This window comes from Suncus etruscus, chromosome 6, assembly GCF_024139225.1.
Source record: "Suncus etruscus isolate mSunEtr1 chromosome 6, mSunEtr1.pri.cur, whole genome shotgun sequence".
In the NCBI taxonomy this organism is placed as follows: Eukaryota; Metazoa; Chordata; class Mammalia; order Eulipotyphla; family Soricidae; genus Suncus; species Suncus etruscus.
The window spans coordinates 26,333,315-26,359,708 of record NC_064853.1 but is presented as its reverse complement, the minus strand read 5'-3'; the positions used below and the strand labels follow the sequence as shown (position 1 = coordinate 26,359,708).

Here is a 26,394-nt window from a genome sequence, read left to right as displayed (position 1 = left end):
CCCTGAATTTCAGTCTTTCCCTGGACACCCATCTAGGTGGACTCTATAGGGGTCAATAGGCTTTCCTCCTATCTCTCCATACACTAATGGGAATGCACTCTGGGAGGAGGGCAGGCTGTTCTAGCACTGGTTTATATTGAGACAGTCAGTGGAAATTTTTTCTCTTTTTGTTTCATATTGATATTATTGTGTGCATATATTCTATATATCCATAATATCCATCTTGTATTGGGACCTTGATACTGCCCTACAAAGCTCATTTCTAATATTTTACTGCCTCAGTCCCAACCCTTACTTCCCCCATCCTCCCATGTAGGTGCAGCTAATGACATGAAGCTCACCACATAGAATGATAAGTGTAGTTAGAGAAATAACTACACTGAAAACTATCATAACAATGTGAATGAATGAGGGAAAAAGAAAGCCTGTCTCGAGTACAGGTGTGGGTGGGGTGGGGAGTAGGTAGATCTGGGAAATTGGTGGTGGAAATCCTGCACTGGTGAAGGGGGGTGTTCTTTACATGACTGTAATCATACAAGTACAATTATATTTGTAATCACGGTGTTTAAATAAAGATAATTTTTAAAAAAAGAAAAAATATGACTGAAAAAAAAACATTCATCAACAGATGACCAAGATAAGTTTAGGTCTTCATGCTTTAAGGGAAAGAATATACTCTTGTTTAGAGAGAATGTTGCAGTTTATAAACTGGAACCCTTTGTGATCTGATATAGTGAGAAGCATAAGACCACTGAGCATATTAATACATATATATTAGCAATATATATAGCAGGAAAATGAGGTTACACAACAGTTCACCAACATAGCCTCCCAAATATCTATGCCAAGAAAATAGAGAATAGCATACTCTTTGTATTTCATTAACAGAGAGAAATGTTTCTGGCATAGCCTCTGCTACTTATGACAGAATATTTGTGATTTACAACTTCTTATTTGTAAGTTAAAAATAAGAAAATCTAGAAAAAATGCACTTTTAATTGATATCTTGTGTGAAACTGCAAGCTGAGACACGCCCCCACCCACCCCCCACACAGAATTACCCCCACAATATGGGATGCTGAGGATCGAACCTGGGTTGGCCATGTGCAAGGCAAATGACCTATCTACTGTGCTATATTGCTCTGGTCCCAGCCCTGCACTCTTGGTTTTTTCGGGACACAACCGTTTGATGCTCAGCGGTTACACCTGGCTAAGCACTCAGAAATTGCCCCTGGCTTGGGGGGACCATATGGGACACCGAACCGTGGTCCTTCCTTGGCTAGCGCTTGCAAGGCAGACACCTTACCTCTAGCGCCACCTAGCCCAGCCCTGCACTCTTGACATTTGTTATGGATCCAGACTTAAACTGAACCAAGTACTAAACTAAGTATTTTTCCTGTTATTTTATATTCTTCTGGTTTTCTTTTACCATTTTGATCATTCTCAGTCTCTTTAGTGGCTGCTGCTTTCTCAGAGTTTTGTTTGTTTTTTGTTTGTTTGGGGGCCACACCCAGTGACCTCAGGGGTTATTTCTGGCTATATGCTCAAAAATCGCTCCTAGCTAGGGGGATCATAGGGGGTGCTGGGATCAAACCCAGGTCTGTCCTGAGTCAGCTGCGTGCAAGATAAATGTCCTACCACTGCTATATCACTCAGAACCCTTTCTCAGAGTTTGTTTTTTAAATATGGAGCGCTTCATGAATTTGCATGTCATCTTTGCACAGGGGCCTTGCTAATCTTCTCTGTATCGTTCCAATTTTAGTATATGTGCTGCCGAAGCGAGCATTCTCAGAGTTTATAAACAAGTACATTTCTTGCTCTCTCTGTCTTCTGTTTTGAGGCCACAACCAATGATGCTCAGGGGTAACTCCTGGCTCTGCATTTAGAATTACTCCTGGCAGTGATACAGGGACCATATGGAAAGCCAGGGATCGAACATGGTTAGTCAGCCACATGCAAGTCTTACTCAGTATACTATCTTATCGGCCCTATATTTCTTTCTTTTTGTCTTACTTTTGGTTCTCTGAGTAGGATCACTGTTGGCAGTTCCTGAGGGATTTCTGGGGATTGAAGCTGGGTCAACTGAATTTGAGTCAAACACCCTACCTGGTGCAATGACTAAAATATAGTTTATGACAAATGGAAGATATTCTATTATTCAACTAATCAATGCTCTAGCGATTGGATTTGAGACTCAGTGTAGGAGAATTGTGAGGACATAAATGATATTTAAAACATGAAATAGAAATCTTATTATAATTTTTCCCTTTTTATTTTTTTTGTTCTGGGGCCACATACAGTGTTGCCCAGGTGTCACTCTCAGTTGAGCTGGGGGGGGGGGGTCCTGCTTTATCTGATGTGAAACCCAAGACTCCTGCATACAAGGCACGTGATACAGCCCATTAATCTATCTCCCTGGCCCTTAGTCACTGCCCAATTTTTTTCAGATCTTAGCAATACTTGGGATCACTTTCTATGGAGCCAGTGGAGCATGTGATGCTGGGAGCTGAACTTGGTCTGCCAACATGCATTTCATGCATGCTAGCCCTTTGAGCTATCTCCCAGCTCCCCTTAATCCCTTTTTAAAACACTTCCAGTGGCCTCTTTTTGTACTGAATAAAATGTTTTCCATAACCCATAAGACGTACTTATAAGTCTTTACTGTCTCTATATCTTAGTCTTATCTACTATTTGCTCAACTACACCAACTTCTTCAATGTCTTTCAACACACTAGGGTAGGTCCATTACATGTGATTCAATGTTGAGACTATTTTTTGTTTACATTTTCCATTGTTGACTTCTTTTTTTTTTTTTTTTTGTGGTCTTTGGGTCACCCCAGCAGTGCTCAGGGGTTACTCCTGGCTCCATGCTCAGAAATTGCTCCTGGCAGGCACAGGGGACCATATGGGACGCTGGGATTCGAACCGATGACCTTCTGCATGAAAGGCAAACGCCTTACCTCCATGCTATCTCTCCAGCCCCCATTGTTGACTTCTTATTATTAGTCAGATGTCAGCCCCAAACTTACCTTATCCCCTGCCTCTATAAGTGTCTTTCCCAGAGACACTCAAGGTTCAAGGACTACACTTAGATGAGGAATGAAACTTGAGGTCTCCCACTTACCAAGCACATGCTCTACTACTTTGAGATATATCCCATATATTGAGGGGAACTAAATTTTTTTACTAGAAGAGAAGGGAGTTATAGCTATGCAAAGAGAGAAAATTGGAATGAACTCTAGTGTTGTATTAGAACTGCAGTTATGAATGTGAGCTCATAGAGAGATGTAGAATTCTCTATAGATACAAATGTGCAAGTATACATATTCTTTGGCCATGTTCATTGAGATATGTACCCAGATCAGTACTGGGGACCAGTATATCCAGAATCTCCATCTTATTATATAAGTGCTTTTCTCCACTGAAAGACCATTTTTGTACCAAAATAAATAAAAAAACTACTAGCAAAATGGCTAATTCCAAGGTTAGGAAAGATGTATCTGGAGCACTTTGTATATCAGAACTTAAGCAAGTATTTAAAAACCAATTAAAAATATTAAAAGGATGCAGAATGCATCTCCTAGAATCTCCAATTACTCCCAGAGGACCAGAATGGGGTAATTTGAGAATCAAAATAATGATAGCATCAGATTTAAATCAGTGTATAAAAAAAGAATCAATTCCTCTAAATTAACATAAGTTGAGAAAAAAAAGCTCTTCTTAAAGTAGAATGCTAACAGTGAATGTTGAAGGATGAAGGATGGTAGAATTAGAAAAATCACCATTTGAGGTCAGAGTCGATAGTAAAGTAGGTAGGGTTCTGGCCTTACATGTGGCCAACACAGGTTCCATCCATGGTACCACTTATGGTTTCCAGAGCCAGCTAGGAGTTATTCCTGATCACGGAGGAATAGCAACTGACCACCACTTATTGTGACCAGAAACAAAACAAATTTACCTTTTGATAGTCACAATAAAAATAATATCAGATGAATTGAAATGGAAAGATATTTTTATAAAGAAATGTTTTTTAAAACTTTTTCTGTTGTAACTCTTCTAAACTTGTTTCTTTCATGTTTCCTTCCTGTGCCTCCATCCTACTGGTTTGACCCTTGTCTCATTCCATGGTCTCCATTTATGTGATTTTTTTTTTACCTGTGACTTCCTTAGAATGTCCTGGCTTCTAGTTGAAAAACACTACTAAATCATTTGCTGAGATTTTGGTGAGAAACTGGATATGTATGTAGTCTCAAAGTACCTCCCTACAAAATACTTAATTTTTTTTTTTTTTTTTTTGGTTTTTGGGTCACACCCGGCGGTGCTCAGGGGTTACTCCTGGCTGTCTGCTCAGAAATAGCTCCTGGCAGGCACGGGGGACCATATGGGACACCGGGATTCGAACCAACCACCTTAGGTTCTGGATCGGCTGCTTGCAAGGCAAGCACCGCTGTGCTATCTCTCCAGGCCCCAAAATACTTAATTTTTAAATAGAGAACAACTTCACAATGGAAAAACATAAAATATCACTTTATCTTTGAACAATGCTTTTTTTTTTTAATTACCGTGCATTACAGATATATTCATGTTTGAGTTTCAGGCATATAATGGTCCAGCACCAATCCCTTCATTGGGGTCCACTGCCCACCAATGTTCCCAATTCCCTTCCCAATAACACCCCCTAAAAACACCCCCTTCCTACTGAAAACTGGTTCTCATGTTCTTCATGTTGTCTTTGGGAACTTGTTCTTCCCCAACTATGTTTCTTTATATTCCACATGTGAGGGAGACAATTCTGTGTTGGTCTTCTTTCCCCTTGTTAATTTCACTCAGCATGATATGTTTTAGATCCATCCATGTAGCAGCAAATTGTATGATTTCATATTTTCTTACAGCTGAATAATATTGCTCTGTGTATATGTATCAGTTTCTTTATCCAATCATCTGTTCTTGGGCATTTTCGTTGGTTTCATATTTTTGCTATTGTGAATGGTAATCCAGTATGGAAAAAAAAACTATAATGGTTTTTGTAATTTCTGTGAAAAGTGTGTGCGTTGAGGGAGCTGAAGTGATATTACAGTGGGTAGGGCATTTATCTTGCATGCAACCCATCTAAGTTCAATCTCCAACGTGGTCCCCACTGCTTACTAGGAGTGATCCCTGAGTGAAGAGCCAGAAGTTAGCCCTGAACATCCACCCCCGCCCTCCAAAGGTGTAACTTGAGTGTAATTAACTGGAAAGAGCTGAATAACTGGATAGAGTAACATTCTATAAAAAGACCTTACCTATAATTATTCAATGTAATAAGGTTGTGAAAATAAAGATGAAGGGAATGTTTTGATTAAAGCCTAACATGATATGACAAATGTATCATGTTATAGGACGTTATTGGGACACGTAGCTAAACGTTAATTGGGTCTTTGGATTCTGTCACAGCAATGCATCTAATTCTCTGACATTGATTTCTTGATTTGTTTAAGATGTTGCTAAGAAGGGCCAGAGAGATAGTATGGAGGTAAAGTGTTTGCCTTGCATGCAGAAGGTCATTGGTTCGAATCCCAGCATCCCATATAGTCCCCCCCCAGCCTGCCAGCAGGCATAGAGTCAGGAGTAACCTCTGAGCACTGCCAGGTGTGACCCAAAAACAAACACTAAAAGATGTTGCTGAGAGGCACGATCCAGGCACTTATTCTCAATGGTTTAGAAACGAAAACCTTTATGCTTTTTTTTTTGTAAGTTTCAAGTTTTATTAAATAAAAATGAAAAATACTATTACTAAGGAGGTTGCACAAATTACCATTGGAACTGCCAGTGTCTTAAATGTAATACATACTTCCTGGAATTATGGGTAGGGCAAAAGTACTTTGAATGCAACAGAGGCAATTATTATCCATCTAACCACACCCTCCGAGATCTTGCTCAAGACTACTTCTTCCAAGGATGATACTTGACTCAAACAGCCCTTTCTTATCTCATGAATATTTCATACCCATGATTATATTGTAATCAATAGAAGAAGACAGGAGACATGGTCTTTTTATCTTTCCCAGAGTATTTTCTGTGTTTTGCCTTTACATTTCAACATTCCAAAGGTTGTCAGTAATTATTCTCACTTAACAAATAACTTTTGCATGCTCACTGTTATCAGTGCTGTAAATAATCATTCCTGACATGCACAGAGTGCTTTACAATTTATGCAGCTCCTATATGATCTATTATCTTGTTTATGCGACATAACAACTTGTTGAGGAAGACGCTGCCCATGGCTGACACTGTTGGGGAGGAGCTGTGATTGCTGGAAGTCATGCTGTTATTTAATAGTAGAACTGGGACACCAACCAAGGTTGATGACTCCAATCTTGGGATTCCAAATTCTGTCTTTTCCCTCACTCCATTCTTGGAAAAAGATGGCAAGTTTATACACAGTGATGGTCATAAGTAAGTGTTTTCAATTGCTGCTGTGATAACTTACTGCAAACTTAATAACAAACAGCATGAATAACTTATTTGTAAGAAGTCTTACAAAAAATCAGATGCATTGATTAAAATGAAGTGGTAATAGGGCTGCACTCCTTTCTAAATGCCAGGAGGAAATGTCTTATTGCATTTCTAGCTTCAAAATATTGCTCATATTCTTTAACCTGTGGTTTGCTTTTCCTATATTTAAAGCAAGCAATAAAACATCTAATTTATTTACCCTCTAATCACATCTCCCTCTGACTAGCTTTTCTATATGTAACAACCTTTGCCATTAAATTGGGGAATATCTGGGTGCCAGAGCAATGGCGCAAGTGATAGGGCATTTGCCTTGCAAGTGCTAAACTAGAATGGATTGCAGTTCGATCCCCGACACCCCATATGGTCCACCAGGAGCGATTTCTGAGAGCATAGCCTGGAATAACACCTGAGTGTCACCGGGTGTGGCCCTAACACAAAAAAATTTTTTTTGAGTATATCTATATAATCCCAAATAACCCCCAATTTTTAGATTAGTTGCCCATAGTCATAATTCCTTCTGAAAATTAATCTATGTATCCAAACATATTCACAAAAATCTAAAAAAATAATAGTGGACATGTTGAGGGTTCAGGTCTGCTAATCACGTGTTCTTAAATTTTTTTACTTTTCAAAGATTCACTGAGAGTTTAAAATCTTTTTTAGTTTGGTTTTGTTTTGGGGCAACACTTGGCAGTGCTCAGTGTTCACTCCTGGTGGAATGGAAGACCTTATGTAGTGCTGGTTATTCACAAGGTAAGTGCCTTACCCTCTGTCCTTTTTCTCCAGTCCATACTTGAATGTTTAGCTCAAGATGTGAATATTTCTTCCAATTACTATCAATCAACCATGAGATACCAGCAGGATATGTTGTTAACTTTTAGAAATTTATTTTCCATTTAAAATTGTCCATTTTGGGGCTGGAGAGATAGTATGGAGGTAAGGCGTTTGCCTTACATGCAGAAGGACAGTGGTTCGAATCATGGCATCCCATATGATCCCCTGAGCCAGCCAGGAGCGATTTCTGAGCATAAAGCCAGGAGTAATCCCTGAGTGCTGCCAGGTGTGACTCAAAAACAAACAAACAAACAAACATTGTCCATTTTGTCTTAATTTATTATTTTTTCCACTAAGAATATTTTGGGGAACCAGAGAGATAGTACAAGGGTTTAGGTGCTTTCCTTGAAGCAGCTGACACTAGTTGGGTCCCCAGCACTGGTATAGGGTACCTGAACACCACCAGGAACAATCCCAGAATTCAGAGCCAGGAATAAGCTTTGAACGGTGGCACAGGCAATAGGGAAAGTGCCCTGCATGCACTAACCTAGGATGAACCATGGTTAGATCCCCGGCATCCCATATGGTCCCCCGAGCCAGGGACAATTTCTGAGCACATAGCCAGGAGTAACCCCTGAGCATCACCAGGTGTGCCCCCCTAAAAAAAGAACTAAGCTTTTGAAAACAAAATTATATTTTTGGGGAGGTCATACATAGTGATGCTCACTCAAGGCTTGCTTCTGGCTCTGAGTTCAGGGCTTACTCCTGGTGGTGATTGGGGGACCTTATATAATGCAGGGAAATGAATCAGCATTGGCCATGTATAAGGCAAGTACCTTAACCAGCCCCGATTAAAATATTTTAATTCCTCTCTCTTCCTGTCGGTAATGTTGAATGACTGGTTGTCACACCTGTGCCTGGCTGTGGTGCTTGCATATTCACTGTGGCGCACATTGGAGTCAGACATAAGGTTATACTGTCCACACTCGGCCTCAGTACTCCAAGGTTACACTCTGACTATAGTACATATGCACACAAATATTCTCATATTTGTGCATGCCAAGAGTCATAATTTCTGTCTGTGGTACTTACATATCTTTTAATTGTGGTGCTACACATTTCTGCTGCCTTCAAGCACTTGTGATTCCTGGGTTTATAAACAGTAAAGCTGCCAGGATGGTACTCAGTAACACCAGATGTTGAACCCATGACCTTAAACTTGCAAGGCAGCATTTCTCATCTGAGCTATTCCTCCCAACCCAGAGTTTGAGTTACCAAAAAATGGGGTCAGAGAGATAGTGCATCAGAGATAGTACAAGACACTTGTTCTGCACATAGACAATCACACTTCAAGCACGTCAAATGGTTCCCTGAATACCACCATGAGTAATCCCTGAGCACAGAGCTAGGAGCAAGCCCGAAGCACCACTGAAGGTGGTCCTTAAATAAACATTCATATGCCCCAAATGCACTGTTGGGCCAGATTTCCAGTACCTTAGATATATGTTAATGTGTTCTTCTGTATTATCCATGTATAATTGCTTTGAAAATTCAAATTCATTTTTTTTGAAATTTAAATTCTTATTGTAGAAATTAATGCAAATTCTTCCAGCAGAGGATTAAATAAACAGATGGTGTGCACCTGAGTAAAGAGGAAATAAAGTGGGTGTCTTTCCAGGCCGGAGTTGTGGATAAGAGACTCTGCTGGGCCCCTTAAGCTCGGCAGACATATTGGGGCTTCCTCTGGCTTGCTTCAACCTGGAAACTTTGATCTTCTCTGGCATTCATCCCCTGACGGCTTGCCTCGGCTGAGGTGAGTCTTTCTGGGCCAGAGTTGGGGATAAAGCTGACTCTGCTGGCCCCCTTAAGCTACCTATAAGGGGTTGAAGCAGAGGAGTGCAGCTGCTCCACTTCGCTTCACAGCTGCGCACTCCACCTAGCCAATGAATACCACCACAACATGTAGAAAAACCCATAGCATAAGCATGACAATGGGGAAACTATGCAGACCAACATCAGCCATAGAGAATGAAGATGGAAACTCTGATGACCCAACAATGGCCAACCACTTAAGCAGTCTTTCAAAAATGGAGTTTAGAGAAGAAATATGGAGGATGCTCACAGAACTCAAAGAAAGTATAGATCAGAACACTAATAAAAATCAAGAGAATATGAAGATATAAATCAGAAAACTCCAAACTGAAATATCAGGTCAAATAACAGGTCTGAAAAACTCAGTAGACGAATTGAAGAACATAATGGATGAGCTTTCCAATAGGTTAAAAGCAGCTGAGGATAGAATTAGTGTGCTGGAAGATGCAATGCATAACAACTTTACACAGCAGAAGCGATTGGAAAAAAGCCTTAAATCAAATGATCAGACAATGGAAAAATTACTCAAAGAATATGAGAAGATGAAAATAGAAGTCTTTGATAAGCTCAACAGAAACAACTTTAGAATCATTGGAGTCCCAGAGACCCAAGAAGAAAATCTCCAGGAAGAATCAACAGTCAAGAACATCATCACAGAGAAACTACTAGAGCTAAAGAAAACATGTGACCAAATCCTGCATGCCTGAAGAGTATCAGCTAAAAAAGACCCCAGGAGAAACACCCCAAGACACATCCTAGTCACAATGATGAATCCCACAGCTAGAGATAGAATACTGCAAGCAGCAAGATCAAAAAGGGAAATTACATTCCAGGAAGCATCCTTGAAATTTACAGCAGACCTGTCACCAGAAACACTCAAGGCCAGAAGGCAGTGGTGGAATATAGTGGCAAAACTCAATGAAATAAATGCTTCGCCAAGAATACTGCACCCAGCAAAACTCACTTTCAGGTTTGAAGGAAGTATACATGGCTTTACAGATAAACAATAGCTCAAAAACTTTACAGACTCAAAACCAACCTTAAAAGAAAAACTGAAAGATCTATTCTAAAGACAGACAGAACAAAAAACACACCAAACTTTTACACAAAGATGACAATAAATCCCATGACAATTATTTCTCTCAATGTCAATGGACTAAATGCACCCGTTAAGAGGCACAGAGTGGAGAAATGGATCAAAAACTGAAGCCAACCTTCTGCTGCCTACAAGAAACACACCTGAATAGTCAGAATAAACATAGACTCAAGGGGCCGGGCGGTGGCGCTAAAGGTGCTGCTAAAGGTGCTGCCTTGCCTGCGCTAGCCTTGGACGGACCGCGGTTCGATCCCCCGGTGTCCCATATGGTCCCCCAAGCCAGGAGCAACTTCTGAGCACATAGCCAGGAGTAACCCCTGAGCGTTACCGGGTGTGGCCCAAAAACCAAAAACAAAAAAAAAAAACATAGACTCAAAATCAAAGGCTGGAGGAAAATCGTTCAAGCAAACAACACCCTTAAAAAAGTGGGGGTGGCCATACTAATATCAGATGACACAAACTTTATACTCAGAAAAGTTGCAAGGGACAAAGATGGATATTATGTATTAATCAAGGGATATGTACAGCAGGAAGAAATCACTCTTCTAAACATATACGCACCCAATGAGGGACCAGCAAAGTATTTAATACAATTGTTGACAAATCTGAAAAAGGATATCAATAATAACACAATAATTGTGGGAGACCTCAACACAGGCTTATCAACACTTGATAGGTCAACCAAATTGAAACCCAACAAAAATATACTAGACTTGAAAAGAGAAATGGAAGAAAGAGGCCTAGTAGATATATATAGGACACTTCATCCTCAGAAACCTGGATACACATTCTTTTCCAATGTACACGGGCTATTCTCCAGGATAGACCACATGCTGGCACATAAAACATACCTCCATAAAATCAAGAAGATAGAAAATTTGCAGACTACCTTTGCTGACCACAAGGCTCTGAAGTTAGATGTGAACTACAAAGGGACACAGAAGAAAAAATTAACACCTGAAAATTAAACAGTCTACTACTGAACAACCAGTGGGTCCGAGATAAAAATCAAAGAAGAAATCAAAAATTTGGGGCCGGGCGGTGGCGCTGGAGGTAAGGTGCCTGCCTTGCCTGCGCTAGCCTAGGACGGACCGCGGTTCGATCCCCCGGCGTCCCATATGGTCCCCCAAGAAGCCAGGAGTGACTTCTGAGCGCATAGCCAGGAGTAACCCCTGAGCGTCACAGGGTGTGGCCCAAAAACCAAAAAAAAAAAAAAATGGAAATAAAAAAAAAAAAAAAGAAATCAAAAATTTCCTGGAAACAAACGACAATGAAAACACAAACTATCAGAAAAAACTATCAGAAAAAACTATCAGCAAAAGCGGTACTGAGAGGAAAATTTATAGCTTTGCAAGCACACATCAGAAAGGAAGAAGGAGCATACATGAATAGCTTAATGACGCAGCTTATAGAATTAGAAAATGATCAACAAATGAAACTAAAAATAGGGAGACAGAAGGAAATAACAAAGCTGAGAGCAGAAATCAATGGAATGGAAACCCAAAAAACAATCCGAAAGATCAACGAAAGCAGAAGTTGGTTCTTTGAAAAATAAACAAGATTGATAGACCATTGGCAAAACTCACAAAGCAAAAGAGAGAAACTTGATAACGCGTATTAGAAATGAAAAGGGGGAGATCACTACAGATACTGCAGAGATTCAAAGGGTATTCAGAGAATACTTTGAGAAACTCTACACCACTAAATATGAGAACCTGGACGAAATGGATAAATTTCTGAACTCATATAACCTTCCATGGTTGAATAAAGAAGATGTAGCATATCTAAGCACCCCCATCACTACTGAGGAAATTAAAACCATAATCAAAAATTTGCCCAAAAACAAAAGCCCAAGCCCTGATGGATTCACGAATGAATTCTTTCAAACCTTACAAGAGGAATTACTACCAATCCTGGCCAGGCTCTTTTATGAAATCGAAAAAACAGGAACACTTCCAAATAGCTTTTATGAAGCCAACATCACCTTAATACCAAAACCAGATAGAGATACTGCCAAAAAAGAAAATTACAGACCAATATCCCTGATGAACACAGAAGCAAAGATCCTCAACAAAATCCTGGCAAACAGGATCCAGTGCCTCATCAAGAAGATCATTCACTTTGATCAAGTAGGTTTCATCCCAGGAATGCAAGGATGGTTTAACATCCATAAATCTATCAACATAATACACAACATAAACAACAAGAAAAATAAAAATCACATGGTCATATCAATAGACGCAGAAAAAGCATTTGATAAGGTTCAACACCCATTCTTGATGAAAACTCTCAGCAAGATAGGAATAAAAGGAACCTTTCTCAATATAGTTAAGGCCATCTACCACAAGCCAGTGGCAAATATTATCCTCAATGGAGAAAAACTAAAAGCCTTCCCTCTAAATTCTGGTACAAGACAAGGCTGTCCTCTCTCACCACTCCTATTCAACATAGTACTGGAAGTACTTGCTATAGCGATTAGGCAAGAAAAAGATATCAAGGGAATCCGGATAGAAAAGGAAGAAGTCAAGCTCTCACTGTTTGCAGATGACATGATATTCTACTTAGAAAACCCTAAAGACTACCAAAAAGCTTCTAGAAATAATAGAGTCATATAGCAAAGTGACAGGCTACAAAATTAACACACAAAAATCAATGGCCTTTTTATACATTAATAATGATAGGGAAGAAATGGACATTAAGAGAACAATCCCGGGGCCGGGCGGTGGTGCTAAAGGTAAGGTGCCTGCCTTGCCTGTGCTAGCCTTGGACGGACCGCGGTTCGATCCCCCGGTGTCCCATATGGTCCCCCAAGCCAGGAGCAACTTCTGAGCACATAGCCAGGAGTAACCCCTGAGCGTTACTGGGTGTGGCCCAAAAACCACAAAAACCACAAAAAAAAAAAAAAAAAAAAAAAGAGAACAATCCCATTCACATTAGTGCCACACAAACTCAAATAACTTGGAGTCAACCTGACTAAAGATGTGAAGGATCTATACAAAGAAAACTATAAAACACTGCTCCAAGAAATAAGAGAGGACACGCAGAAATGGAAACACATACCCTGCTCATGGATTGGCAGGATCAACATCATTAAAATGGCAATACTTCCAAAAGCATTGTACAGATTTAACGCGATTCCTCTAAAGATACCCATGACATTCTTCAAAGAAGTGGATCAAACACTTCTGAAATTCATTTGGAACAATAAACAACCTCGAATAGCTAAAGCACTCCTTGGGAAAAGGAATATGGGAGGCATTACTTTCCCCAATTTTAAGCTGTATTACAAAGCAATAGTTATAAAAACAGCATGGTATTGGAATAAAGACAGACCCTCAGATCAGTGGAATAGGCTTGAGTACTCAGAGAATGTTCCTCAGACATATAACCACCTAGTTTTTGATAAAGGAGCAAGAAATCCTAAATGGAGCAAGGAAAGCCTATTCAACAAGTGGTGTTGGCACAACTGGTTAGCCACTTGCAAAAAAGCGAACTCAGGGGGCCGGGAAGGTGGCGCTAGAGATAAGGTGTCTGCCTTGTAAGCGCTAGCCAAGGAACGGACCACGGTTCGATCCCCCTGCGTCCCATATGGTTCCCCCAAGCCAGGGGCAATTTCTGAGCGCTTAGCCAGGAGTATCCCCTGAGTGTCAAACGGGTGTGGCCCAAAAACCAAAAAAAAAAAAAAAAAAAAAGCGAACTCAGACCCCCAGTTAACACCATGTACAAAGGTAAAATCCAAATGAATTAAAAACCTTAATATCAGATCTGAAACTATAAGGTATATAGAACAACATGTAGGTGAAACACTCCAGGACATTGAGACTAAAGGCATCTTTAAGGAGGAGACAGCACTCTCCAAACAAGTGGAAGCAGAGATAAACAGATGGGACTATTTTAAGCTGAGAAGCTTCTGCATCTCAAAGGAGATAGTGCCCAGAATACAAAGGCCACCCACTGAGTGGGAGAAATTATTCACCTAATACTCATCAGATAAAGGACTAATATCCAAAATGTACAAGGTACTGACAGAACTATACAAGAAGAAAACATCTAACCCCATCAAAAAATGAGGAGAAGAAATGAACAGACACTTTGAAAAAGAAGAAAGGTAAATGGCCAAAAGGCACATGAAAAGATGCTCAACATCACTAATTGTCAGGGAGATGCAAATCAAAACTACTATGAGGTACCACCTCATGCCACTGAGATTAGCACACATCACAAAAAAGTAAAAAAAAGCAGTTCTGGCGGGGACTCTTTTCACTGCTGGTGGGAATGCCATCTAGTACAATCTTTATGGAAAGTGATATGGAGATTCCTTCACAAACTGGAAATTGAGCTTTCATACAATCCAGCTATACCACTCCTAGGAATATACCGAAGGAACACAAAAATACAATACAAAAATCCCTTCCTTACACCTATATTCATTGCAGTGCTATTTACAATAGCCAGACTCTGGAAACAACCAAGATGCCCTTTAACAGATGAGTGGCTAAAGAAACTGTGGTACATATACACAATGGAATACTATGCAGCCATCAGGAGAGATGAAGTCATAAAATTTTCCTATACATGGATGTACATGGAATCTATTATGCTGAGTGAAATAAGTCAGAGGGAAAGAGAAAGACGCAGAATGGTTTCACTCATCTATGGGTTTTAAGAAAAATGAAAGACATCTTAATCAGTATCTCAGAGACAAGAGAGATGAGGGCTGGTAGGTGCAGCTCATGACATGAAGCTCATCACATAGAGTGATGAGTGCAGTTGGAGAGATGACTACACTGAAAACTATCATAACATGTGAATGAATGAGGGAAGTAGAAAGCCTGTCTCGAGTACAGGTGTGGGGGCGTGGGGAAGAGGGAGATCTGGGAAATTGGTGGTGGGAATGTTGCACTGGTGAAGGGTGGTGTTCTTTACATGACTGTAATCATACAACATAATCATTTTTGTAATCACGGTGTTTAAATAAAGATAATTATAAAAAAGAGGAAATAAAGTGATAGACAGTAAGATAATCATGAAAGAACAGAAATTTTTTCTATTTCTGAAGTACTTGGAGTTTAACTCAGGGCCTCATACATGCAAGACAGTTTCTCTGTCATTGAGCCGTACTCCCAACATACTATGTGTTGTTTTTGGTAGTGACAGGAATCAAATCCAGGACCTCCCACATACAAGGCTTATTCCCTCACTAAGCCACATCCCCAGATCAGTAATCATGAAAGGCTTAGAAGGAGCTAGTTCAGGCCCTGACTCTATCATATGTATAATGTTGGACAAGTCCTAAGCCCTATCTGATAAACCTCCTTAACCTTAATACAATCATCTATAGAATATACCCTTCAAGGGCCAGGAACATGGCCAGGATGCACTTAGTAAACATATTTATGTAAACATTCTATGCAGGGTTTTGTGAAGATTAAGTGCTAAATTTTTGAAGAGAAATTATGTCAGAACCTAGTCCTCAAAAGTTGAATTCAAGGGGCCGGAGAGATAGCACAGCAGTAGGACGTTTGTCTTGCAAACAGCTAACCCAGAACGAAAGGTGGTTTGAATCCCGGTATCCCATATGGTCCCCGTGCCTGCCAGGAGCGATTTCTGAGCAGATATCCAGGAGTAACCCCTTAGCGCCGCTGGGTGTGACACAAACAAACAAACAAACAAAAAGTTGAATTCAAGATGCTATTTCTTTTTTTTTTATTTTTATTTTAATTATGACAACAAAGATGCAAAGAAAGAGGACAGGGTAAAGTTACAGTGGAAGCCCAATCACCCATAAACAGAATTCTCGGTAGTCCCATCAATGATATCCCAGCCTTGAACTTTCAGCCAAAGAACATTAAGAAAAACAAAACTGAACCCATGTACAATACAATTACTTTGTCCCTCAAATCCCCAGTTGTAGTACATACTATTTCTTAGCAGCACACAATATAATCTAAAGACATTAGACTTATGTAACTCCTTAAACATTGAGGGCAAAGTACATTTCTCTAGTTCCATGCACATGCTAACTAGTTTAAGTTAACCTCAAAAGTTTTAGTGGCTTGTTTTTCTTAAGGATTGGAGTCAAGGGAACATAGTAAAAAATGGTATTAAAGTGGCATTTGTTTGCATAGGCCCACCAAAACATAAGGGACATGGAAAGACGAATTATGGTCTAAATACAAGGAGACCCTACCCCTGAAGTTTCCTGGCACAGGACTGACTCTAGGCTCCAGGCAAATTAGTTTGTCCAATTCAAGTCATCGTCTGTAGTGGCAATACACCTCCATTCCTCACATAGTCTCTGTTGTTGGTATCATGCTTCTGTATTAAAGATCCTGGAGTCTGCATATCCCATATTGCAGTCAGGATGGTGCAGAGCATCCTCTCGTTTCACCTCACACTTAGGGGGCACTAGAGAGAAGCATGTCCTGTAGAGCAGGTCATTGTTGCTGTCAAGTCTTCTCAGTGTAAACGGAAGTCTCTTTTTAAGAGGTTGATGTCAGACCCTTGGTAGTGTCTTTCCTGGTAGAGGACTGCTTCCAGCTGTTGCTATAAAAGACCTTGGATGTTTCGTAGATAGCTTGCCTGGTTCCGGCGTGAATGGAGGATGCCCATCTTCTGAGGCCTGTGCCAGGTCATTATATCAATGTTCAGGGTGTAAGGTACATTGTACTGAGATTTATTAGATAAGAACTTATCTGTATGTACGGTGTTTTCCCATTTTAATGTGTCTATGCAAACAAGGATCAATGCCATGGGGTGTTATTGGTGCATCTGGAGGCAATAGGAACAAGACCAGAAATTTCCATGACATAGTTCAATCATAGGCATCAAACTGAGGGACAGTTCCACCAACAATCCTTACTGAACAGCTTACAAAGAAAAGACAAGATGAAAAGTGAATAGAAACATCATGGTAGAAGAATATATAGAGAGTTACATCAGTTAAAGAAAATACCCATAAAATATTCAAAAGATATATGTGTTCAATTTGTGTCCCTCTAAATAGTTCTGGGATTTGTTAGATATACTGTATGTCTTAGGTCAGAGCTTAGAACTATGTGTTACTGAAGTTAAGAAGGGTAAATCTGGGGTACTGATGGTTGGAAGGAGCTAGTGCCCCCGCGCGGTTTGCAAAATGTAGACTGATATAAAATTAGCAGTGACAGACTGAGTATAGCTGAGCAGCTATCTGCCATCCACCAGATCAAACTCCACCCCCTAAGCCCCACCCTAGGCCAGTGTCCGGGCCCGGCCTGGGAGTGGGGAAAACCCAGGGTGCCCCGTCAGCTCCTCCCCAGAACCCACCTGGAGATCCGGAGGAATGGGGGAGAGGGGGGTCGGGTGACCCAGATCCGGGCCCCCCTACCCTAGGCCGGACCACGAGGCCGCTGGCACATGGGGGGGCCTGCCAGCTGCCCGTCCGTGCCGGCTAAAAATCCTGCTCCGGGAAGGGAGGGAGACCCTCCCAAGCCCCCAAGATGCTATTTCTTTTATCCAATTCATAAGTCGATCCAAAAATGGATTAAAATTTCTATGTAGACCACAAGGTGGCGCTCAAGACACACTGTTGTATATTCTGCTCTTAAGGATATTCTTGGACTTTAGGGTTAAAAACAAAGCCTTTTCATTTGGATGTTGCTTGAATAGAAACCACTTTATTTGTTTACTTGTTTTTTTGTTTTTATGGGCCACACCTGGCGGTGCTTAGGGATTACTCCTGCTCTGCGTTCAGAAATCACTAATGGCAGGTTTGGGCAGCCATATGGAGTGCTGGGGATTGCCCTACCCGTTGAACTATCACTCCAGCCTAAAACCACTTTCCTTTAAGCTTGCCACCGGTGTTAATTAATGATAAGAATTTTCTTGTTAAGTTGGCTTTTGTTTTTATAAAAGAGAGACAAAGTGTGTTCAGTAATGTTTAATAATGTAAATTATATGTGGTTCAAGTAGCACAGATACTAAAATTGAAGCAATATAGAGATTATATAGAGAAGTATGGCCCTGCACATGAATAACACACAAATTCGTGAAGCATTTCATATTCTTTCTATCTAAAATTAGGATTAGAACTACAATACAAAGGGTCAGAGAGATAGTATAGCGAATGTGGTGCTTGCTTTGCACACAAATGGCCTGGATGCAATCTCTGGCATCCTATAGTACTTCTAGGAGTAACCCCTGAGCACTGCTGGGTATGAACTCCTCATCACAAAGAGGAATTTCCATATGACCCAAAATATCACTTCTTGGCATCTAACCCAAAAAACATTAAAAATCGTTCATTTGATCTTTTTGTTTTTTATTTTTGGGGCCAGACACAGCAAAGCTCAGGGGTTATTCCTGGCTCTGCACTCAGGAATTATTTCTGGCAGTATTCATATGGAATACCAAGGATTGAACCCAGTCTGGCTATGTGCAAGGCAAATGTGTGTTATTGCTCTGACAAAGGATATTTACATTTATGTTCATCACTGCACTTAGTCCAAAAGCTAAGATATGGAAATTATCCAAATACCTAACTATGGATGGATGGATCAAGAAGTTGTGAGATACAATACACACACAAACACAGGAATACTATGTTTCTCTAAGGAAACAAAATCATGAAACTTGCAGCAATATGGATGGATCTAGACAATATCATGTTATATCATGTCAAATAAGGCAAGTCAGTCAGAAGGAAAGAGAGAATTTTCTGTCTCTTATGTAGAACTTAAAGGTATACAGCAAAATAGCAAAAAGGCAACATAATGGGAGGACTGATCCACACAATTGAATTGATGATGGAGGTAGGGTTGGGGGGGAGATTGGAATCGAGGAATGTTTGGGTCCTTTGGAGAGGGAGGGGGTAACAGGATATGGGTGTGGTGGTAGAATTAGTGCATGAGAAATCATTATTTATTATGTTGTAAACTATAGAATTTCAAGAATTTTTTTTAGAAACAATGTTTTATTTCTACCTGGAGAAAAATGTGGTATCTAGTATACTGAAGATGCTTTTTTTTTTTTTTTTTTTTTACTATGCTTCATTTTCTTTTCTAGAGGCCAGAGGTTGTTTCAGTGTATCCTCAGTTCTAAGAGCCAGACTTACTTTCCCCAAGAAGCCCACTGAGTCCTCATGCAAAGAGAATTCCCAGAAATCTATCAGCAACTCAGAATCTGTGGAATGGAGAGGCTTTTGTTCTCAGAAAACACTTTGAGAATATAGGATGATAAGCTTATTGAATAATCTACTCATCATTTTCAGGAATAAATCTTGTAGACATGTCCCTATTGTAATTAGAATTCAAGAAAATCAGAACACCCCTAAAACTATTAAATACCAATTTCAAAGTATCACTGCTTCTAGTAATGATATTTAAGTAAACATTATTGTGGCTAAAAAGATAAAAATAGTTAATGATATAATAATATAATAGACGTACTTTGCATGTAGCCTCCCCTAGTTGGATCTCCAATACCACATATAATCCAGGAATGACCTCTGACCCCCCCCCCCCAGTGTTGGAAGGAGTGTGATTTAAAGAAATGATCATTCATTACTGGTGAAAATGTTCTCTAGTTCAGCCCCAATGGGAAACAGTATGAGATTTATAAAAACAAAAACAAAAAAATAGGGCCAGATTGATAGTACAGCAGCTATTTGTAGGGTTGCAAAGTTGTAGGGTTGCATGCCTTGCAACACAGCTAACCTGGGTTCCATCCCCAGCATCTAATATGCTCTTCCTAGACCACCAGTGGTAATTCCTGAGTGCAGAACAGGAGTAACCCCTGAACACTGCCAGGTGTGACCCCCCAAAAAAACAATGTAGAACTCCCATACAACCCAGCAAGTCCACTTCTTGGCATCTATTCTCAAATGTACAAACACACACCCCTCAAAAAAATTTAAAAGATATATACATACCAATGTTCATTAAAGTGATTTAAAACAATAGCAAGGATATGGAAAAACCCAAATGTGCAACAACAATAAATGGAGAAAGAAGTTATGTTAAATATACACAATGGGGGGGGGCGGCCGGAGAGATAGCATGGAGGTAAGGCATTTGCCTCGCATTCAGAAGGATGGTGGTTCAAATCCTGGCATCCCATATGGTCCCCTGAGCCTGCCAGAAGTGATTTCTGAGTGTAGAGCCAGGAGTAACCCCTGAGCACTGCCGATGTGACCCAAAACCATATATATGTGTGTGTGTGTGTGTGTGTGTGTGTGTGTGTGTGTGTGTGTGTGTGTGTGTGTATGTATATATATATATATATATACACAATGGAATATTATGTGACTATTAGAAAAGATGAAATCATGCAGTTTGCTACCTCTTGGATGAAACTAAACTATTATTTTCAGTGAAGTGAGTCAGAGAGAAAATAAATGCTGGATATTCCCATTTTCTGTGATATATAGAGTAACAAGATAAAGAATGTTAGACTTTTTGTTTCAGACCTATAAGTGCTTGGATCATTTTTCAAGTGTCACTCCAAGCAGTGCTCAGGAGCCCATGTATAGTGGTAGAGTTTGAATCCAGGGTTCTTTTATACAAAGCTTGGACTTCTTTGACTATTTCTCCAGCCTCTAATTAGATTTAGGGTGATTATTTTATATTATGTACGTAAATTATTATGTTGTAGACCTGAAAATAATAATACATGTCGATTTTACCTTAACATTTTAAAAATAATTTTATAATTACAATGTCTACAATATAGCATTTAATAACTAATATAATAGGGATGCCTATTATGATTGAATAATGGTAGCTCCAAAGTGCCATCCTAGTGTTTAAGAACCTTCCCTTAGATGAGACTTCTCTTTCTCTGCCAACTGAACTTGGTTATCTTTATGAGATGTCTTCTATTCTGTCTGCTTCTAGAAAAGTGGTATCTCTGTCTCTTCTATCAAGCTGTGCTAGTCAGGAACAGAGTTTTATACTCCTGGTACTCATCCTTATCCTTAGTTATACCACAATAATTCATAGCTCATAGCAAGTGTGCAGTCATGCTTGTTGTCTGAGCAGTATTTTAGTAAACCTAGGAAATTATCCTGAGTTTGATCTCAATTTGCCTTTTCTGCTATCATGAAAATGAGAAAATTATTCTGCTGCTTTATTGATTACCTTTATTATTTATTCACAAAACTTGTGCCTAGTAAATATTTATTAAATAAATAAACTAGCACCACACAATTACAGTAAATTGGCAGTCGAGCCTAGTGGAGGCAGATTAATTGGATTTGAATCCTGGCTCTCGTGCTGTGAGACATTGGGCAAGCAACATATTCTTGATGTGTCTCAATTTTTACCATGCTAAATGAGTATCATAGAATCTGTTTCATAAGTCAAAAGAATACTGTGAAAAATAAATGAGATCATGCTAACTGGCTCAGAGCAAAGGCTGAATAAATGTTCCCTACATGGTGCTAGGGGTAGAGAGTTTCTGGGGGCACCATTCATTACATCTTTCTAAATCAGTGTGTGAAGTCTAGTATGTAGGACATTCCTTTGAGTCTGGATTCCTCAATTCTGGGTAAAATAAATACGTTTCATTTTGGTTTTTGTTTTCTTTTATGGGTCACATTCAGCTGTGCTCAGGGCTTACTCCTGACTCTACTCTTGGAAATTACTCCTAGTCAACTCAGGGAACCACATAAGATGCCTTGGATCTACCCTCGGTCTGATAGATGCAAGGCAAGTGCATTCCCCGTTATACTAACCCTCTGACCCCCAAATAAATAGGATTCAAACTTCAGAGGAGCTAAGAAACTACTTAGTGGTGTCGGAGCACTAGCACAGCTTGGTAGGGCATTTACCTTGCATGTACCTGATTCGGGTTCGATCCCCAGCATCCCATATGATCCCCGGAGTACCACCAGGAATGACCCCTGAGCACAAAGCCAGTAGAAACTCCTGAGCACTGCCAGGTATAACCCAAACCCAAGAAAAGGAAACTACTGAGAAAAAAGTGTGAAAATCACAACTATCAATTTTAGTCCCACATGTTGAGGAACACTTCACTGAGTCCTTAACAGATCTAAGATAATTGAAATTTGTCAGCCTGTGATGCTTCATTATCCCTGTCTGAGCAGATCAGCTGAGGGAAAACCATATTCTGAGGCTGGGGGAGCGATCTGGGCTTTCTAAGGGGCTGCTGGGGATCCAGCTGGAGTGTGGAGTGAGGTACCATCTGTGGGCTGTCCTCTGCTCTCCGTCCTGATAGGCAGGTAGCAAAGTGGCCTGGGGGAGGCTGGACTCCCGTGGGAGTGCCAGGTCCGAATGGGCATCAATTGCAGCCACATAATTGGGAAAGCTTTGGGGAGATGCTGAGTTTGGAGATGGGCCCCGCAGCAGCTGGCGCCTGGGGTTTGGCTTCCGGGCTGGGTCAGTGGGGGTGGGGGACAAAGGCTGAGCCTCCCTCCATGCTGGGGCTGCCTGGAGTTCCATCCCTAGAACCTTGAGCTGGGAGTGGCACCCGAGTACCACTGAGTGTATTTCGCTCAGAAACCAAAAAGCATAAAAGGGACTTGGGTGGCGAGCTAGCACAGGTGAAGGCCCCTTTGCCTTTGCCCGCAGCCATCCCAGGTTACAATCTGGGGCACCATTGCATGAGGACCCCAAGACAGAGGGTCAGTTTGGGCCCCCGTGGTTGGTCAATTTGGTTCTTTTGCCTTCACAGGTCGGCTCTGCCACTCTCATTGCAGTGCTGGAATGTTCCTACAGGACCCTCACTGAGGGGTGAAGGTCGCTGGCAGCAAAAGAACTGAGGGTGTAGCGAGGACACCCAGAACCCACTGAGGAGCCTTGGAACAATGGAAGTAGTTGGGTGGGGGGATATGTGGAGAAGAGTGTCCCTGTGATGTCCAAGATTGGGGTTTCCATTTTGAAGTTTGAATAAATTGTTCAAAGGGAAAAAAAAGAAAAGAAAGAAAGAAATTTGTCCTAAATTGCTAATTATTCTTCCACTCTAGAGCAGAACTTTTATTGCCACTCAAAAATTGACCCTGATTAGCCCTAAATTTCCATCTCGATGTGCTGCACCTCCAGTGTAAATATTGTCTGCGCCAACCAGATGTCTCCTCATTGCCCCAAATAGGCTGGTTTTATTTTTTTCATATTCACACTCAATTATGCTGCTTCTGAGTCATTAATGTGATGACAGGGTTTTGTGTGCGTTCTGGCTGTGCTGCTATTGAGTTTTTAGTTGAGTGTTAGCTGGGGTTACACTGGGCTACAGCACTTGCATCCTTGGCTTGCCAACGTTTGCACTCCTCTGATTGTGATGTTTACACATGTGCTCGTTGAGGGCTGCCCTTCCTGGTCATACATAGTACTTGCACATCCTTTTAGTTGCAGTGCTTACTAGGGTCACTTAGACACCCTTGACTGCAGTGTGGCTGGAAATTGCTTGTGGTGCCTGGAATCCCAGCTAGCAGAGTTGCCAAGTTTAAGGAGCAGAGATGTCAGACTCTGGCTCATTGGATCTGAGATTTCAGAAGTGTTTGATCTATTTCTTTGAAAATATTTCATGGGTGCCCTTATATGAACTGCATTGAATTCATACAATGCTTTGGGAGTATTGCCATTTTAATGATATTAATCCTCCCAATCCATGAGCAGGAGATGGGTTTCCATTTCCTTCTGTCCTCTTTATTTCTTGAAGTAAAGATTTAATTTTGTTGTTTTTTTTTGAGTCACATCAGCAGTACTCAGTGCTTACTCCTGGCTCTGTGCTCAGGGATCACTCCTGGTGGGTTCTGTAGACCATATAGAGTGCCAAGGATTGGACCTAGGTCTGCCACTGCAAGACAAGTGCCCCACCCACTTCAATCCCCAGATTTAATTTTTTACTTATATATAAAACCAAAAATTGACTAGTCATCTCTTCCCAACTAATCTACAAATGCATTCTGGGATAAAGTTTTGTTTCCATATGTGCATTGGACTTTTTCTGGAGGTTCTGTGTATGCTTCTGTCCAACTAGAGTGCCTGAGACCCTAACATTGGACACTTTAGCTTCTGAAGACTCTTGATATTAGTTCCCCTGGAAAAGTGATGTATAGAGTCATTATTCTTTCAACTTCTCAATGGAAGAAGAGTTGGTTAACATGTATCATAAAACAGCGTGAGACTGTGAACATTTTAATGTTGGTAGGAAAGAAAATAAGCCCCCAAGGAAACAAGAACCGCCTCTACAAAGGGGATGGAGGAAGGAAAAAACCAGGTGCTGACCCTGATCCAAATAGCCAAGGGATGTTCATGCAGATTTCAAATGCTGAGAAGCAGCAGGTGGTGAAACAAAACTATTTTTGGAATTTTATTTTCAAAAAATGTAAATAAATCTGCTTATTGTGCTAAGTAAATATATATATATATATATATATACATACATACATACCTATGTTGAAAAATAGCAACTCTTATTTTTAGCTATTCTTTTTTAGAGTCATGCTGTGAGTCATGCATAGACAACTCAAGTATTTCACTTAGATCTTTACCAGCTGATTCACAGGTATCCAGGTTGCCTCTATGTAAGGCTGAGAAAAAGAGAGGAAGGGAGGAAGAAAAAGAGAAAGAAAGAGTATTTGGTGTAGTGTCCCATAAGGTCCTAAGGAAATCAGAGGCTAAGTCATAAGCAGGTGCAAGAGGTGATCTCCACTTTCATGTAGCACTGAAGTGCTTTGCTAGGGAGCCTCAGTACCTGTTGACTTTTACTATTAGTGTCAATTCCTGACCGAGCTCTTCAAAATGTGAAAGACAATACCTCATTCCACTGCTACACTCAAGCAACAATGACCTTATTCCATCCTTCTTTATAAGTTCCACTTGTTCCATCTTTTTCCATTCTGCTGATAATTTTATTAATTTGAAAATAATTTTGGGACTGGAGTGATAGCATAGCGGTAGGGCATTTGCCTTGCATGCTGCCAACCCAGAATGGACCCAAGTCCCATCCCCAGCGTCCCATATGGTCCCCCGAGCCTGCCAGGGGGCAATTTCTGAGCGCAGAGCCAGGAGTAATCCTTGAGCATGGCCGGGTATGGTCCAATAAAACGGAAAAATAAATTCTATTAGGAGACAATACAACATTGAGGTGAAGGGCAGAAGCTTTGGGAATTGGATTGTTGTCTGCGTTCACTGTGTATGAATTTAGGTAAATTACTTATTTTCTCATTATTTTTCTGTCTGTTTTTGGGTGACACCCTCAGTGCTCAGGGGTTACTCCTGGCTCTACGCTCAGAAATCACCCTTGGCAGGCTCGGGGGACCATATGGGATGCCGGGGTTTGAACCACCGTCCTTCTGAATGCAAGGCAAATGCCATACCTCCATGCCATCTCTTTGGCCCCTATTTCCTCATCTTTTTAAAGGGGATAAAGCTGTACCTATCTTTTAAGAATATTAATAAAACCTATTTGGGAAGTTAGAGAGGACAGTACATGACTTAGGCACTTACATGCTGCTCATTCCAGTTTAATTCTCAGCATTATTTTTTTTTGTCCCCAATTCACAATACAGACCAGGCAAAAGGCCTGGGTTGAGGTGTATATGGGGTGCATTTACTGTACCTCCTCTTTCTATACAGTCAGTGTAAAGAACACAACCTGTGGTAAGAATTGGGAGGCCTTATCTTTTCTTTTTTTTCTTTTTTAATATATATATAATCCTTCACCAGTGCAACATTTCCATGACCAATAATCCCAGCATTATTTATAATGGTTCCCTGAGTTCTACCAGGAGTGACTCCTGAGCACAAGTCAGAAATAGTCTCTGAAATACTGGGTATGCTCCCCAAGTTTAAAATAAAAAATAGGACCTTTCTTACAATGTTGCACAGATTATAATGATGAATATGTAGAGGGCATAGAACAGTACTTGAATCATAATAATCACAATGTAAGATGCTGGCTAGTATTGACTGCTAACTAGGTGCCAGGTACCATGCTGTGTTCTTACATCAACTTGTTTTACCTTCTTTGTAAAGTGTTGGGCAAGAGCCCAGGGCCTCACATATACGACATTTGCTCTGTTCCTTGCCTTGAGCCCATGAGTATGTTTAATCCTCATAGTAACCCTGTGAAGCTAGTACATTTTACAAGTGAGAGGTTTGTAACAGATTTAAACAAAAATGGCTCTGAGAATATAGTGAAGAACAAATAGGCAAGAT

The 26,394-nt window shown here is 40.5% G+C and overlaps 3 non-coding genes across 3 annotated transcripts; 1 reads left to right on the top strand and 2 right to left on the bottom strand.

Annotated features, from left to right (window-relative positions):
• Positions 1–1,679: 1,679 nt before the first annotated feature.
• LOC126013113 (U6 spliceosomal RNA) lies at positions 1,680–1,786 on the bottom strand. The gene has a single exon (XR_007497445.1). It is a non-coding gene; the product is annotated as a U6 spliceosomal RNA (small nuclear RNA).
• A 16,388-nt stretch (positions 1,787–18,174) lies between these two features.
• On the top strand, positions 18,175–18,283 carry LOC126012420 (U6 spliceosomal RNA). Its single transcript, XR_007496897.1, has one exon. It is a non-coding gene; the product is annotated as a U6 spliceosomal RNA (small nuclear RNA).
• Positions 18,284–25,719: 7,436 nt separating this feature from the next.
• LOC126012536 (small nucleolar RNA SNORA51) lies at positions 25,720–25,853 on the bottom strand. Its single transcript, XR_007496994.1, has one exon. It is a non-coding gene; the product is annotated as a small nucleolar RNA SNORA51 (small nucleolar RNA).
• Positions 25,854–26,394: the final 541 nt, after the last annotated feature.